The sequence below is a fragment of the Argentina anserina genome, chromosome 5 (assembly GCF_933775445.1).
Source record: "Argentina anserina chromosome 5, drPotAnse1.1, whole genome shotgun sequence".
In the NCBI taxonomy this organism is placed as follows: domain Eukaryota; kingdom Viridiplantae; phylum Streptophyta; class Magnoliopsida; order Rosales; family Rosaceae; genus Argentina; species Argentina anserina.
Genome location: NC_065876.1, coordinates 13337389 through 13353841, shown reverse-complemented (window position 1 = coordinate 13353841; position 16453 = coordinate 13337389). Strand labels below are relative to the sequence as shown.

The 16453-nt window shown below is 38.7% G+C and overlaps 1 non-coding gene and 1 pseudogene across 1 annotated transcript; one reads left to right on the top strand and one right to left on the bottom strand.

Annotated features, from left to right (window-relative positions):
- Positions 1 to 4480: 4480 nt before the first annotated feature.
- TRNAE-CUC (transfer RNA glutamic acid (anticodon CUC)) lies at positions 4481 to 4553 on the bottom strand. Its single transcript has one exon. It is a non-coding gene; the product is annotated as a tRNA-Glu (tRNA).
- A 2731-nt stretch (positions 4554 to 7284) lies between these two features.
- Positions 7285 to 12379, top strand: LOC126795547 (2-oxoglutarate-dependent dioxygenase 11-like; annotated as a pseudogene).
- The last annotated feature ends 4074 nt before the right edge of the window (positions 12380 to 16453 follow it).

Sequence of the window (16453 nt, the reverse complement as noted above, 5' to 3'; positions counted from 1 at the left end):
TGAACTTGATATGTTATTAAGTTCTGTGAATTCAACGATAGGGAATGTTGAGCAGCTACTAGAGAAAATTGAAAACAATAGTATCAGTGCATCATTTTGTGTTGATGATCGCTTGACGTTTCACAGTCGGAGGTGCATTGAGAGAGTTTATGGCAAACAAGGACTTCAAGTGGTGGATGTGTTGAGGGAAAATGCTGAAGTGGCTCTACCTGTTATATTAGTCAGACTGAAGCAAAAGCAAGAAGAGTGGGAACAATGTCGCTCTGATTTTAGTCAAGTTTGGGCTCAAGTATATGCTAACAATCTTAACAATGAACCTAACCATGATGGTTAATGTCCAGAAATTCATCAGCAAATTTGTCGATTTAAAGATTACTATCTTCAATAGTCATTAGTCATTACATTCTTTTCTTTCGTTAATATAACAGTTTAGCACATAGCCTAATTGGCCTGTTAAGAAGTTATTTTTCTGCCATTTTTGTAATCTGTATCCAATAATACAGTCCTCACATCGTTTATGGGAGACCTGTTGGCTAAGGTTGCTAATGAACAGACGGTACAGTCATCATTCTTATAATTGTGTTAGAGGCTACACTATTTTAAGCTCTCCCCGATCGTATGTTGTTATGAGTTGAGTCCGAGTAGTGCTTGATAGATCTGGCTCACAAAATATCCGCCTGCATCCTAATACGTCTCGCCCCGACCTGCAAAATCAGCCGGGTTAGAGGTCAAGACTGGTAGTGTGTCAACCTATGACTCTCTGATACTTAAGTCAGCAAGTTTTAGACTCTTAAGCTGAGAATTAAGAACTTAGGGGAAAAATTACCTGTTTTGAATGCTTAGGCCCTATTTATAGATCTTGAGGTGTGTGTCTCTTTCCCATATTTAGATGTGTGATGCTGGACTGCCTTGGGCAGTGGAAAAACTGTGCTAACGACCCACCTTTGCGGTGTCACCTTCGGCGTTGGGACTGGAACTAAAGGTCACTGCCCACTGAGCTTTGATGTCGGCGGTCGTGGGATCAGGATCCACTTCCCGGCACACTTGTCAGTGGTCGGAGTAAGGAGAAACTCGCCCGTAAATTTGTATCCGACAAGGGGAGGTGTTAACATATGTACACAATTTTCCAATTTTCTAAATATAACATGAATCGTAACTGGAACCGTAATCGTAACAGAGAGCGGTCACTAAGGAGAGTATAATTTATGAGAGCAACATGAACATTGAACGCCCTCACAAACTATGTTAAAATCGAACTAGGTGAGATTGTTTAAGTAGACCCTAAACAATCTCAATATTGTCCAGCCCATATGAGTAAACCAACAGTATAACATACATCGCATACAAAGGAAATATGACAGATAACATTTAAAGACAAGTGTACTAATGAGACACTGGACGACCCATCTGGTTGTCCATTATTATTTAAAATGTGTACTCATGAGACATTGTGCAACCCATCTGTTACCTAATATCATTTAAAAACATGGGTACTCATGAGACCCAGGTACCCATCTGTTACCCCTCATGCAGTACACCGATATACACTGGGCAACCCATATGTTACCCAATATCACTCAAAACATGGGTACTCATGAGACCTAGGCAACCCATCTATTACCCCTCATGCAATACACCGGCAGACAGACTAGAGCTCTAACTGATCGTAACCGACACCCGGCTAAGGCTTGGTTCCGATTACTGCCAACAACGTCCGAAGACCAGAAAATGTTTTAACAAAACTCAATGTTTAAACCACGTACAATATAACAATCAATACATGTTTATGTACTACAACCAAGCGACTCTTGTACAACAATATAAATATCGTCACCACAATATAATCTCATTTTTGAAATAAAAACCGTAACATTTTATAATATAGCAACCCATATATATGCATCGTATTTACCATTTTTGTACACATACGTACACAACCCACTATATTATATAGATGTCACCATTCACTCTTTGTAAGAATTCAGAAATATGAGTCACCGCCAAGGGTAGACTTGTCATAGTGAGATTTACTCACCTTATTTCCTGCGTGCAACTTCCACGACACCGAGAGCGATTCCCTCACTCGTTTCGTCGGTCACCTAATAGCATGATAAAGTGTTTAGAAAACGATACGTCAAATCTTAGGTGACGATTCATTATAGCTGAACACTGTTAACAAAACACTGTTCATAAATTAATGTTCATGAAACACTGTTCACGTGCCCCAAAACTCAGCCTAGCCCCTGCCGCCCACACCTCCTCCCAAGCGCCGCCACAGACTTCAAATATGAAGATCATGAGGAGATCACAACCATACCTTTAGTTCATCCCAAGCGGCCGAAAACCACCGAAATTGCCGCCGCAAGATCCCGGAACGGGGAGAGGAGATCAGAGCTGAAATGGCTTGATTCGAGCTTCACCGCCAGTGGAATCACGCCTAGGAGGAGGAAGGAGGACTCGCCGTCGTGGCCTCGAGCTCCAGTGTCGCCGACGACGCCGATTTCGCTGGTGCAGCAGCTGCTCTCCCTCTGTGGCGACGCTACACGGCACGGGGTGGATCGCCGCTACGATGGGTCAAAGAGGTTCGGCCGTGCGATTCCAACGACACCGGCGGTGTTGTGCACGGTGTCCGGAGGAGAGAGATTGGAGGAGAAGAGTTCGCCGGAGGGGGGTCGGATCGGGGAGAGGAGAGAGAAGCTCGGGGATTTTTTTTCTGATTTTGGAAAGCTTCCAAAAAAAAGTTCTTTTATAGCCTTCCAAGATCGGAAACCAACTTTCGTTAATAATAACTTTCACATATGACATCTGATTAAGGTGTGCCGTGTGTCCACGAACTCATATCGACGAGCTCTACAACTTCTGTGAAGAAAGTTTTCAGAGACGAGCGACGGAATAAAAGTCAACTCTCGAGTCACAGAAAACGTAACGTTTTCAATTTAAATTTCCGAGATCAGTTTCGTTTCGCCTGACATCGACGAGAAGGCGAAAAATGCGATTTTACTCAAATTCTAAGCTTAAAATTTTTGTAAAATTTTACGAATTAATCCCGAAAATTCGAGGTATTACAGAAGCTGCCAAGAAAATCTCAGTTGCGGTTGTAACAGACAAGATATTGGAAGAGATAGTTGAGCATGAGAAACTGAAGCATATATTTCAGAAGATAACATTGCTGGATGAAGCCTCATAATTGCATGAATATTTTGTGTAAATCTCCTCATCTCTGAGCTATATTCATAGTCGAATACAATTTTGTTTTTCTACAATATTTTGCAATTACTTCTTTAGCATGTTCTAGAAAGTAAGATTCTAAAGCATATGCTTATTCTCTCTGGATTTAACAGATGAATATTCTAAAGCAGGGTACTTTGAGGACGGGGTAAGATATTTGTCAAAATGAGTAGTCCGATAAATATGTATAGTCCTTGGTGTTAGATGATATCTAATTCTACCGTATGATTAGCTCGACTATTCCTATCTGTACATAGACAAAATCTGAGTGTTCAGTGTCTACTGTATGCATATTCTCAGGAAATAGGAACTTGTATATTCTACCGTGTTTAGAGTAAAATCAAACCTATTTTATTCAAACTACATATACTGAACTTAGGACGTATATATGTAAATACTTAATTGGAAAAAGAACTGGCACATGTAAGAATAATTACGATGATGAGTATTGTCCTCTTCTTATAAAAACTGACATTTTAAGTAATTCACTGAATTGCATCCCATTTATTTAATGGCAGAAATGATTTCTATGATGAAGGCCTGATCTTTTGATTAATCAGATATTGAAACTCTGTAGAATTTCCCCAGCTATATTCAATAAAGCTGTTAAAATTTTTGTGTGGCTATGTTGTAAACATTATAAGATTTTAAATGTTTCCTCCTTTACACATCTGATACATATTCTGGGAGGGGATTAATCATCAAGTTTCTATCTTCCAGCTTCTTGTGTCTTGCGTCAATTACAAGTTGTGTTTAGGCAATATTGAAGATCACCAGAATCACAGCATCTAAAAAAGATCAAACTACTAGCTGTTTATATTATGCCTGTCTCGGCTTAACAGTACTCTCCATGTTCCAGTGTATCTATTATTTGGGGTATATGGAAGTATATATTCAGACAAAATTCTGGGAATCAGAAGACGAATTGGACAATGTTTTCGTAACTGAGGGTTGTCATTTAGCTTAAATATGGATGTTGATTCTATTATCTTCTTTTCTGTCACTTTATTAGCAAGGAAAAACACTGATAGACCCAGCACATATCTTAAATTGTGAACACATGCACAAGCTGCATAAAAAACATTAGTTGGTCAGTAATTTTTGATGAAGTCTGTGATTGAGCTCCAGAAAAGTTTATCAGATTTTTCATTGGTTAACTCAAAAGGAGCATGAATTGATCAAATATTAATGCCAGTTTAAACCTCAGTCTCAACAAAATTATTTCCAACTAGGAACATTGAAAAAGAAAAAATTCCGTTGCCGGGACTTGAACCCGGGTCTTTCGGGTGAGAGCCGAATATCCTGACCAACTAGACTACAACGGAGGTTGTACACTGTTCTCCTTTTCTTTTTAATTATTTCGAGAACTGTATGCAAACATCCTGTACGATTGTGACGCTACGATTTTGTTCTTGTTTCAAAATACTCGCGTACCATTGTAATCTAATACAGGGATTTAGAAGATATAATGCCCATTATGTACCACAGTTTTTACATATTAACCCGAAGTATAAATTTACATGGTGGCTGCAAGACCAAGAAATATTGTTATTAACGCTTCGAACTAGTGGCATCTCCTGTCCAAGCTAAAATTTCCGAGCTCCCAACGAACCTTTATGCTCTATGATATTTTGCCAAGACTCGCCATCAAGTATGTAATGGGTTAAAGGTGTGTATGCAAGTCTTGGTCTTCCTTCATGCACCCGCAGCCTTACTTTCATCCACGCACCACGCTTATCAAAACTTCAAGCGCCCCAATAGCAGCAGCAACAACATTACAACAACACTCGTGATGATGCATTCTCGACATCTTGAACTTACAGATATACACTTCCTCAGCTGGTTAAAACCAGAGAACGTGGATTAATAAAACTCTCGGCGGGTTTGGTGATCACGGTCATGCTGTACAGTCCATCCAAAAATATTAGCAGTTCTGCTTGTTTGTAGAATGAGTCGTTGTTATGCAAAGAAGATAGAGATGAATGTTTCAACAATATATAGGATTATAGGAGATGATTTCTCACAAGCTAGCTAGTGTTCAAGCTAAGTGCTCATAATTTACGACAATGGGAAGGACGCCGGTGTAGATAGATGGGTTATTGGACCAAGGGTTCATTAGACCTAGTGTCTCACCATAGGGTGTGCCGGTGTTGTTTGTGAAAAAAAAAAGAATGGTTCACTGTAGTTGTGTGTGGACTATAGGGAATTGAACAAGGTGACCATTAAGAACATGTTTCATTTGCCTAGGATTGATGATTTGTTCGATCAGCTTAGAGGGGATACGATATTCTCTAAGATTGATCTGAGATCCGGTTACCATCAACTTAGGGTGAAGGTGGAGGATATCTCTAAAATGGCTTTCAGGATCATGTATGGACACTATGAGTTTGTGGTCATGCCCTTTGGTCTGACAAATGCTCCTGCCGTTTTATGAGTTTGATGATCCAAATCTTTAGTCAATACTTGGATGAGTTCATAGTAGTATTCGTTGATGACATCCTGATATACTCCAAGTCCCAAGAGGAGCATGTGGTACATCTGAAAATTGTGCTGCAAACTCTAAAGGAAGCAAGGTTGTATGCCAAGATTGAGAAGTGTGAGTTTTGGAAGGAAAAAGTTAAGTTCCTTGGTCATGTGGTCTGGAAGGATGACGTGTTAGTAGATCCATCAAAGGTGGAGGCAATGAAGAGTTGGAGTCATCCAAAGACTCCTACAGAGATTCGTAGCTTCCTTGGGTTGGCATGTTACTATCGGAGATTCATTAAAGGGTTTTCTAGTATTGCTTCGCCTTTGAACAAGTTGACCAAGAAGGATGTTCAGTTTGTGTGGACATAAATGTGTGAGGAGGCATTCAATGAAGTAAAAACTAGATTGACTACGGCTCCAGTGTTGACAATTCCCACTACTGGGGGTGGTTATGTCATTTATAGCGATGCTTCACATCAAGGATTAAGGTGTGTATTGATACAACATGGAGGTGTGTTGCTTATGGCTCTAGACAGTTAAAGTTTCATAAGAAGAACTATCTCACTCACGATCTAGAGCTCGCTGCAGTTGTTTTTATCTTAAAGATTTGGAGGCATTACTTGTATGGTAAGAAATTTCAACTCTTTTCTGATTATAAGAGTTTGAAATATTTGTTCTCACAGAAGGAGTTGAACACGAGGCAAAGGAGATGGATGTAACTCCTTAAGGATTATGACTTCACTTTGGAGTATCATCCTGGAAAGGCAAATGTGGTTGCTGATGCCTTGAATAGGAGACCGATGAGTATGATAGCTTATCTCATGGTTCAGGAATGGCTTATGCTTGAGACCACATCTGAGTTTGATCTTGTGCAATCAGGAGGAGAACCAACGGTCTTTCTTGGTAGTGTCTCAATGCAGCCTACACTAATTTCAAGGATCATTCAAGGTCATGCACAAGATAGATTCTCACGAGCTAGGATGGCAGATCTCGTGGTAGATTCGCTTGATGAATGTCCATCTGAGTGGAGAATTGGATCTGATGGAGGTTTGAGGTTTGGGACAAGATTGTGTGTTTCAGATTGTGTAGATCTCAAAGAGGAGGTCCAAGATGTATAAAGACCTCCGTAGGCAATTCTGGTGGAATGAGACGAAGAAACATGTGGCTGAGTTCATATCAAAGTGCCTTACTTGTCAGCAAGTAAAGGCAGAGCATCAGCGACCCGCTGACATGTTGAAGCCATTGCTTATTCCTCTTTGGAAGTGGGAACAAATTTCTATGGACTTTGTGACAGGATTGCCTAAGTCCAGGAAGGGTCACGATGCAGTATGGGTGATTGTTGATTGACTGACAAAGTCGGTACACTTTCTTCCGGTATCGATGAAGTACTCAGTGGATGTGCTAGGGAAGTTATATGTTGATGAGATAGTGAGACTTCATGGTGCACTTGTTTCTATTGTTTCTGATCGAGATGCACGTTTCACTTCAAAGTCCTGGGGTAGTTTACAGAAGGCATTGGGCACTACCTTAGATATGTGTACAACATTTCATCCCCAAACTGATGGGCAAACAAAACGGGTGAATCAGGTGATGGAGGATATGTCGAGAGCTTGTGTTCTTGATTTTAAGAGAAGTTTGGAGGATCACCTGAGGTTGATTGAGTTTGCCTACAACAATAGTTATCATTCTAGTATCAACATGGCAACTTATGAGGCTCTTTACTGTAGACCATGTAGATCACCTATTTGTTGGGCCGAAGTTGGTGATGAAGGATTAATGGGTCCTGAGGTCGTTCAGGAAACTTTAGAGAAGATCTTGATTATTCGAGATAGGATTCGAACAGCCCAAAGTAGACAAAAGAGCTATGCACACTTAAAACGAAGGCATGTCGTGTCACATCCCGGATTGGAACATGAATTATTAGGATTTAAGAGGAGATTAGCAAGCGAATAGAGCAATTACATTTCGCTCAGACACTCACTAACGTGAACAAGTGAATACAATTTTTTGACAAGACAAACACGTTCACGAAATAATAATAATAATACTTTACATTTCTGCAAAAATAAATAAATTTATTTATACAGCAAGAATGCGGAAGGTAGCGTTAATGCCACCGGCCCAAATTAAACAAGTAGATAACCAAATTTTAATACAAAATAAAGGTGGCTACAACTCAAATTATAACATCGGGAAACTTTACTCGGAAACATTGTTAATAAATCTAAGGATGAGATGCATGAAGGGAAACACACTTGTTAACTCTCAAATAAAGCTCCTAGCTCCAGAAGTAAAAAATAGACCTGTAAGGGAACTAAAGTAGGGGTGAGCGTCGTCCTCGCTTGCCTAGTAGGGGCCAGCCCGCCCGTGAGGTTTGAAAACCAAAATCGAGTAAGGATAAGTTTGATAAAACATTGAGGGTAGTTTAGCGCAGAGAAAACCATTTAATTAAAAACAATGCAAGTTTAGGAAATAATCATGCTAAAACATTTCCAGCGCGCCAAAGGTAGGGTATGACAAATTCAACTACAAGCAATGCTTGACTGATCCTAACGACTAAATAGCCAAGGCCAACTACATGTCTGTTGTAGCACAAAGTAGCGAGAGTGTCCATTTACTGGAATGCCCTCTGTAACAATAAAGTAATCGTGGATCCAAATATAATCAGAGCATTGCCGCTCCGGAGGTTTACAGTCATCGACACCATAGGATCACCTAAAATACTAGGCTCCCGTCACTCTCAGGTCAACATATGTGAGGATTCACTACTTACCCTATATCAAAATTGTGCATAGTCTCGGGTTTTCGCAACATTTAATGCATCATAAATCATTTCTACCGAGAACTAGACTATGCAATTTATTTGGCCAAATACAAAATAGGAGGGTTAGCTCCTCTACCTGGAATGATGTGCAGAATCTCAGCCGTTATCCAAATCAATCATATAGTTGTTGCTGGTGCTGGTGCTCGATCTCGTAGGACCAACTCTGAATTAATGAATCATATAAAGAGTCAATTTCAATTTGAACATCGAAAATAAGTTGACTCGATCATTTTCTTAGTTTGACCAGGAAAGTCAACCTTTGACTTTACGTTGACCAAGTCTTTCCTGGGTTGACCAGGAAGTGTTTACGTTTGACCAAGTTTGACCAATACTCGATTAATTCTCGAATGACTCGGGAATAGTCCAACTTTAATTATTGAACGATAATAAACAAGCTTTAGAGTTAAACATACCCTAAATCGTAAATATAATATTTAATATTTTACCGACACTTTTCTAAGTTAAACGAATTCTCGATTTTCAAACTGGGCGAGAATCGGAACTATCGAATAGTCGTAACTAATTGTTATGTTTAATTGTCACCAAATTGAAATTATAATGTCACTAAGTTACCTTGGTTAAAAAGTAAAACAGTTAAAATTATTTAATAAAAAGGTAACTTAGGATAAAACCGTAAAACAGTAAAAGTAAATAGTAACATTGTTATTTTTTACCAGGGCATTTTGGTCATTTCATATTAACGTAAAACATTAAAAGGGTAAAAGTAAAACAGTAAAAATCCCAAATTTCACACTTATTCCCCCGATCACTACTCCGGCCTCCAAAACCATCTCCGATCGATTCATAATCAACCAACATAATGTAACAATGAGAACGCTACAGAGGCACCAAGAATATCAAATTCTACCTCTGGTGACTGAAATGCAGAGGTAAAAGGCAAATGATTCTCTTAGCCTCGATCTGGAGCTGCTGCCTTGCCCATACTTGTTGTCACTGCCCCAAAAGCCATATAAATATGTACGGGCTCGCCGATGGTCTTGGAATCGCCAAAGGGAGGAAGCTCGAAAGGCGGAGCACAACGACAGTGAAGAACCAGTAAAGGAGAAAGGGGATTAGCTTCAAATCAACGAAATTGAAAGGGGAATCGTATTGGGAAATAAGATAGAAGCTTAGTCTTACCGAAAAGGAGGCCAGGGGCTCGTCGGAAGTCATGGAATCACCGGAAAATCCCCAAAGAAGTCTCACTGCCTTTGGTTCGATTTCACCAAAAACGATGGTGAAAAGATGATCGAGATACATGGTTGTGGAGAGGGAGAAGAGGCGGTCAAGATGGTGATGGTGCATGTCACAATCTCGCCGGAACGACAGTGGTCAATTAAAGTGAAGGTGGTGACAGTGGAGGAAGAAAAAACAGAAGAAAAAAAAGGGAGAAGAGTGTCGCAAAGAAGAAAGAGAAAAAGAACGGAGGGAGAAAAGAGAGAAAAGGAAGAGAGAGTTGGGCTCGGGCTTGGGCCCGGGTCAAAAAGAAAACAGGGCTCAAAAGTTTTTAAACCCAACACAAACTTTCAAAATTTGTAAAAACAAAATTGAGTGTCGGGAAATTATTCCAAAGACAGTTCCAAGCTCGTGGCGATGTGTTGCTTAATAATGACGTATTAAACTACATACTTAACATTTACGCTAAATCTCGATTAATTAGTCCTAATGTGTCGGTAATCGAGATTAGAAATCTCAGGTATTACATGTCGAGTTTGAGATTGGTGATCATGTGTTCCTAAAAGTCTCTCCTATGAAGGGTGTGGTGATATTTGACAAGAAAGAAAAGTTAGCTCCGAGGTATGTTGGGCCCTTCGAGATTCTTGAGAAAGAATGAGATTTAGCCTATTGGCTAGCTTTACCCACGAGCATGTCTGGTGTTAACAACGTCTTTCACATTTCCATGTTGAGGAAGTATGTACCAGATGAGTCACATGTGATTGATCACATCACAATTAAGGTGAAGGAGAATGCCACCTTTGTTGTTGAGCTGGCTCGTATCTTGGATAAGTTGACAAAGAAGCTTCGTTGGAAAGAGATGGAGCTGGTTAAGGTTTTGTGGAGTCACCATGATGAGAGTGATGCCTCTTGGGAGCTAGAGTCGGATATGAGGACATGATATCTGCAGTTGTTTGTTGAGTAAAGTACTTGAATTTCGGGACGAAATTTCTTTAAGGGGGTTAGAATGTAATAACCCGAATTTTCGAGTTTAAATTCTTTTAATTTCTCGCAATTATTATGCTTGGTAATTCGAGTAAAATCGCATTCTACGCCTTCTCGTCGATGTCATTGCGAAATGAAACTGATTTCGGAAATGTAAGGTTGAAAAACGTTACGTTTTCAGTGGCTCAAGGGTTGACTTTTAATCCGTCACTCATCTCTGAAAACTTCCTTCACAAAAATTGTAGAGCTCGTCGATGGTTCCCTTTAAATTGACTATGGTGGGAAATTATTTTGAGTAATTAAGTAATTAATTGAAAAAAAAACCCAAGTTTGCTACATACGTTGAAGAATTAATGAAGTTATTGTCCATTAATAAAACAGTTCTAACATAATGTACATTTTAGTAATTATTCAACTCCAAAGCACTTTTAACTTATAACTTACCAAACACTTAAAATTGATTTTCGGTCTCATAGCAATTTTCAAAATAGTTTACCAAACACCTAAACTGATTCTTGTCGATCACAGCAGCTTCAAAAGTAATTATGCTCACAGCAGCTTCAAAAACAATTCTGCTCACAGCACAGTTGTGTCAAACTGGCCCTATATTTATGATCCCACCGAGTGTTGTTTGTTGAATGTAATTTGTTTTTTTTAAGGAATAATAGTTGGCATTTCCTCTCATGATGCGCGCAATTTGACTAGAAATTTGTAAAATTATGAGCATCTTTGTCACTTTGTGCTTGTTTAGAATTATGAAACTATCATTAAATCTTGTTTATTATACTTGATGTTATTTTCCTCCAGGAAAAGAAAAATGACTCTTCGTCCCGGAAAAACGAACTAAAACATTAATTCTTGGTCTGTACCTTGGAGTTTCCGAAGCAAGATGCTACTACCACAATGTATCCAATAAGAAGATGATAAACAAATTACTATGCTAAATTAGAAAGATCGAAAGCTCCAACTGGAATCTACATGCATGTAAGTATGAAACTAAGGAATATCAATACATTAGGAAGATGAATATCCCACCTTAGCTTACAAAGAGGACTACCATTTACATGCATATTAATGTAGTAGGAGAGGAGAGGAGCTTCTAAAGTCTCTATCGATGCTCATGGGCATGGAGAAGGGTTCTCTTATTGGCCTGCATAAGCAGTTTTTACAATGTTTGAGGGTGAACTACTATCCTCCATGCTCGATGCCTGATAGAGTAGTAGGGATGAGTCCGCACTCGGACGCGAGCACCATAACCATACTTATGCAAGAGGACGATGTCACCGGTTTGCAGATTCGTAGAGGAGGAGAATAGGTGTCAGTTGAGGCAAATCCAAACGCTCTTGTTGTGAATGTCGGGGACGTTCTTGAGGTAATAAGGGTACGCATGAACTATGGCAAATGACAGAATAACGGTATTATCTTAAACATTCATGTTTGCTATTGCTATGATGACAGATATGGACTAACGGGAAGTACAAGAGCGTTGAACACAGAGCTCTGACGACCAAGTGTAAGGAAAGGTTATCCTATGCATCATTTGTTTATCCACATGACGATGTGGAAGTTAAACCAGTTTATGACATTGGGGAGTCAGATATGATGTATATGAAAGTCAGATACGGAGATTATCTTAGACATTCCATGAAGATGAAGCATGACGGGAAGACACACACTCAAATGGCAAAGATCGGAAGCTAAGCATGAACTTGAATTGGAAGAAAGATGAAAAGAGACTTGAATCTGAACACCTCCGTGATGACTTTAAGTTGCCTAGCTTAATTGTTATTTATACATTACTTTTGAAGTTTTGATAATCAAGTCATTAGTTTTTCCTTGGTGGCCACGGGGTGAACTGGTGAATTGTTCTGACGTGATAAATCTCACGGCACGGATTAGCCTCGAATTTCAGAATGTTTTTAAGGATACCGTGTGATCTCGAATTCTCAATCACATTAGAAAATAATAATAATAATAATAATAATGATAATAATAATAATAATAATAATGTAACTAAATATACGTGTCCAAGCCGAGACTAAAAGTTGAATCAAATACATTTCTGCATACATAATATAAGAAATAAACATTAAACGGTCAAAACGTCCGTATTCCACCTCGCTAATATACTTGTCTCACAAATTTAAAAGTACGAAGTCTAAAATATCCCTAAATTATACCACAAACACATACAAATTTTGTCTCATGAATACTAAAAAGGGCAAATTATAAAAAAATTACAATCTCCCAACTTATATTTGAAAAAAATCACTACTTATAAATTAATTATAAAAATGGTATCACATTTAAGTAGAAATTATAAAAAAAAATGTCAACAAACTTAGAAAAAAATCATTTTAAAAATATTTTCTGAACTGTTTTGCCTTTTCTCACTCATTTTTTTTATTTTTTTTTCTAATTTTGGTTATAACTTTCTCGTCCAGCGATAGATTTTGACGAAATTGGTACCGTTAGAAAGATCTCGCTCCCCTCTTTCATTTGATATACTACCCACTCCGAATCGACTAACCGTACAAGGCGCAACATCCATCGCAAAGGGTTTCCGCCATCGATGGCGGTGCTCCAAGCAATTCCAGCGAAACCGAAGGTCAAAGTTCCCTAATTCTAGCTATTATCGTCATTCTGAGCATATTTATACCAATCTCATTTGAATTTTAACAAAATTTCGCATATTTCCACATTTCCTCTCGGCATGTCACACCTGCTGCCACAACCACTGTCACAGACACTGTCACACTATCTGTCACAATCTCAGTCACATCCGCTGTCACACTACCTATTTCACTCACTGTCACACTATCTATCACACCCCCTATCACACTACCTGTCATAACCTCTATCACACTACATGTCACACTCTTTGTCACACTCCATGTCACACTACCTATCACAACCTCTGTCACACAATCTATCACAACCCCTGTCACACTACCTGTCACAACTCCTGTCACAATACATATCACACTAACTATCACACCGTTTTTGTGTGACTATGTTGTGAAAAGAAAAAGAAAAAGAAAAAGGAAATGAAGAAGAAGAATATGATGATGATGAAGAAAATGACTAGAAATAACAAACTTTTGTGATCTTGAACTAATACATATTGACACTTTATGTTGTAGTACAAACACCGCCAATCAGAATGTCTGTCACACCTATTGTCACACCCACTGTCACACTACTTGTCACACTACCTATTACACATGTTATCACACTATCTATCACACCCGCTGTCATACCTGCTATCACACTTGTTTTCACACTACCTATCACACTCCCTGACACATTGGCTGTCACACACACTATCACACCCGATGTCACACTGTTTTATGTGACTATGTTGTGATAAGAAGAAGAAGTAGAAGGAAAAAAAATAAAAAAGAATAACTAGTAAATAAGGAACCTTTGTCTATTATGTGATCTTGAATTTCTCAAATCAACTCATATGATCCAAATATCGACAATAATGTGATGTCACAACTGCAGCCACACTAGCTATTACATTACCACTACATATCACACTTGTTATCACATTGCCTATCACATTACCTATCACACTATCTACCACAGTAGAAAATTTGTGTGACAGGTAGTGTGATAGGTAATGTGATAGCTAGTGTGACAACAATTTTCTTTTAAAAAAACTGTCCAATATCTGATGTCAAGATAGGGACGGTAGTGAAGCTTCCCAGCTTCACTCGAGGTCGGCACGTCGGTGGCTTCCAGCGAAACATGTCGGGAATGTGATCTCTTGGCGGTGTATGGAGTCATCAATTCCGGCAAGTAAACGATTGATTCCATGATGAATCAGATCGATCAAAGGGAATCCGAGCGAGGTTGTTAAAGACTATATCTAGGACGACGAGATTGGAGAAAATGCAGAAGCCGCGATTTCGTCCGAGTCAGTGGCATCTTTCGAAGGAATTGGCTTCGTTAATTAGTGTCAGGAACTTGTTGTGGATGACGACGTCGGCGTTTGGGCTTCTGCGGTGAGGTCGTCGACGCAGCACGGGTAGAGAGAGAGAGAGTAGATTGGGAGAAATCTCAGACTTGTTGAGAGAGGGGAGAATTAGACAGTGGCAATCTGTAATTGTTGCTAACTCCAGTGGTAAATCTATAATAGAATTAACAAAGTGATTATTTTGTAATTTTAAAATCTTAGGTGATTATTTTATAATTAAGTGTGTAGAAATTGACTTTTTTATAAAAACAACCACTTGAATTCCATTAATTCAAGCACAAAACAGTAACGGCTTGGTTCCAGTTAGTACTACCGTACAGCCATGCATTGTTCCAGTTGGTGAGTCTCACATTTTTTTGGTTTCAGTCTGAAGACTGTTAATTGGACATCCATCAAAAATCTGAGAATGCATGCAGTCCATATCTCAACTTCCAATGCAGCAGAATCATCAAAATCCAGCATCAGCCTTTCGATATAACCAAAGTGAAAATACAAGATAGAACAATAACGAGGAATAGTAGCGGAATATGTAGAATAATTTTACTTTTCTATTGAATAAACGATATTACAATGATTACACCTTAATCAATAATAATGTTATTCTCAAAAGTAAAAATACTTTTTACTTGATAGTCACAATCAAGCATGAAACAACCTCACTAAGATCGTTGTAGTCACACGGATGATCAACCTCACTAAGAACGTTGATGTTGCCACTAAGGTCTTCAATGGAGTCACAAAGATCTCCTAGCACTAAGCTTCTCTTTTTGTGAATTTTCTTCTCTTTGGTTTCACCTTCTTTCTCCTCTCTTTTTTTCTTGTTCGTGTATCTCCTAGAGGCCACCCAACCTACTGCCTATATACATCATATATATAGCAGCCACATGTATTCCCTAACCCTAGGAATTAAACCTAACTTCCCTTCCTAATACATCTCACATAGAAAAGGAAAAAATCCATATGAATATGGAATACAACTTTTATTTTGAATCATTTTCTATAACAATTTCCAAACACCATTTAACTAAATATATATTCCCAAATATATATCAATCTACCCATAATCAAATCGGTGGAGACTTCTTTGGTAGGAAAAACAAACCATAATCTTTTCCTAGTCCAATTAGGAAACAACTTCAATTCTCCTTTTGCATATCAAATCTTCATGACTTGTCCTCCACACCTTTGGATCTTCATCAACTATATGGAGGCCAATATATGTACCTTCAATCCCCCCCTTTGGCCTTCCATGCAACTTTCACCATCAAGTACCTATAAGACCACCATGAACAATGTAAGTACAATTTTTTTTTTCGATAAACAAACTTCAAACATAAACACTAATGTCGTAGGGACTTGATTCTCCCCCTAAGTTGATGAAGCCAAAGGAGGAGAAAGTAATCTGAACATCATCCTCTTCTATCTCATGACGAGTGCTCCTTGCTCCACTCATGATAAAGGACTGCACACTTAACACACTATAAGGAGAACAAAAGAGATAGCAATATAAGATTCATGTTGTATTTCCTTGATTAAAAGATATACACGCAAGAGAGTCCAAAAAGGGGTAGGAAATGTAACGCATAAGGGAAGAAACCATGAAGATCTCAAGCTGTAAGGAACTGTGCAATGAATGAATATATATATATATATATATATATATATATATATATATATTACCGAGAGGAAATAAGGTGCACCATATGGTTATCTCGAAATAAACATGACATATGGGATGATATCCTTCCATATAGATAAGCATGCATATGATGAATATGATGAGAATGTTTCCC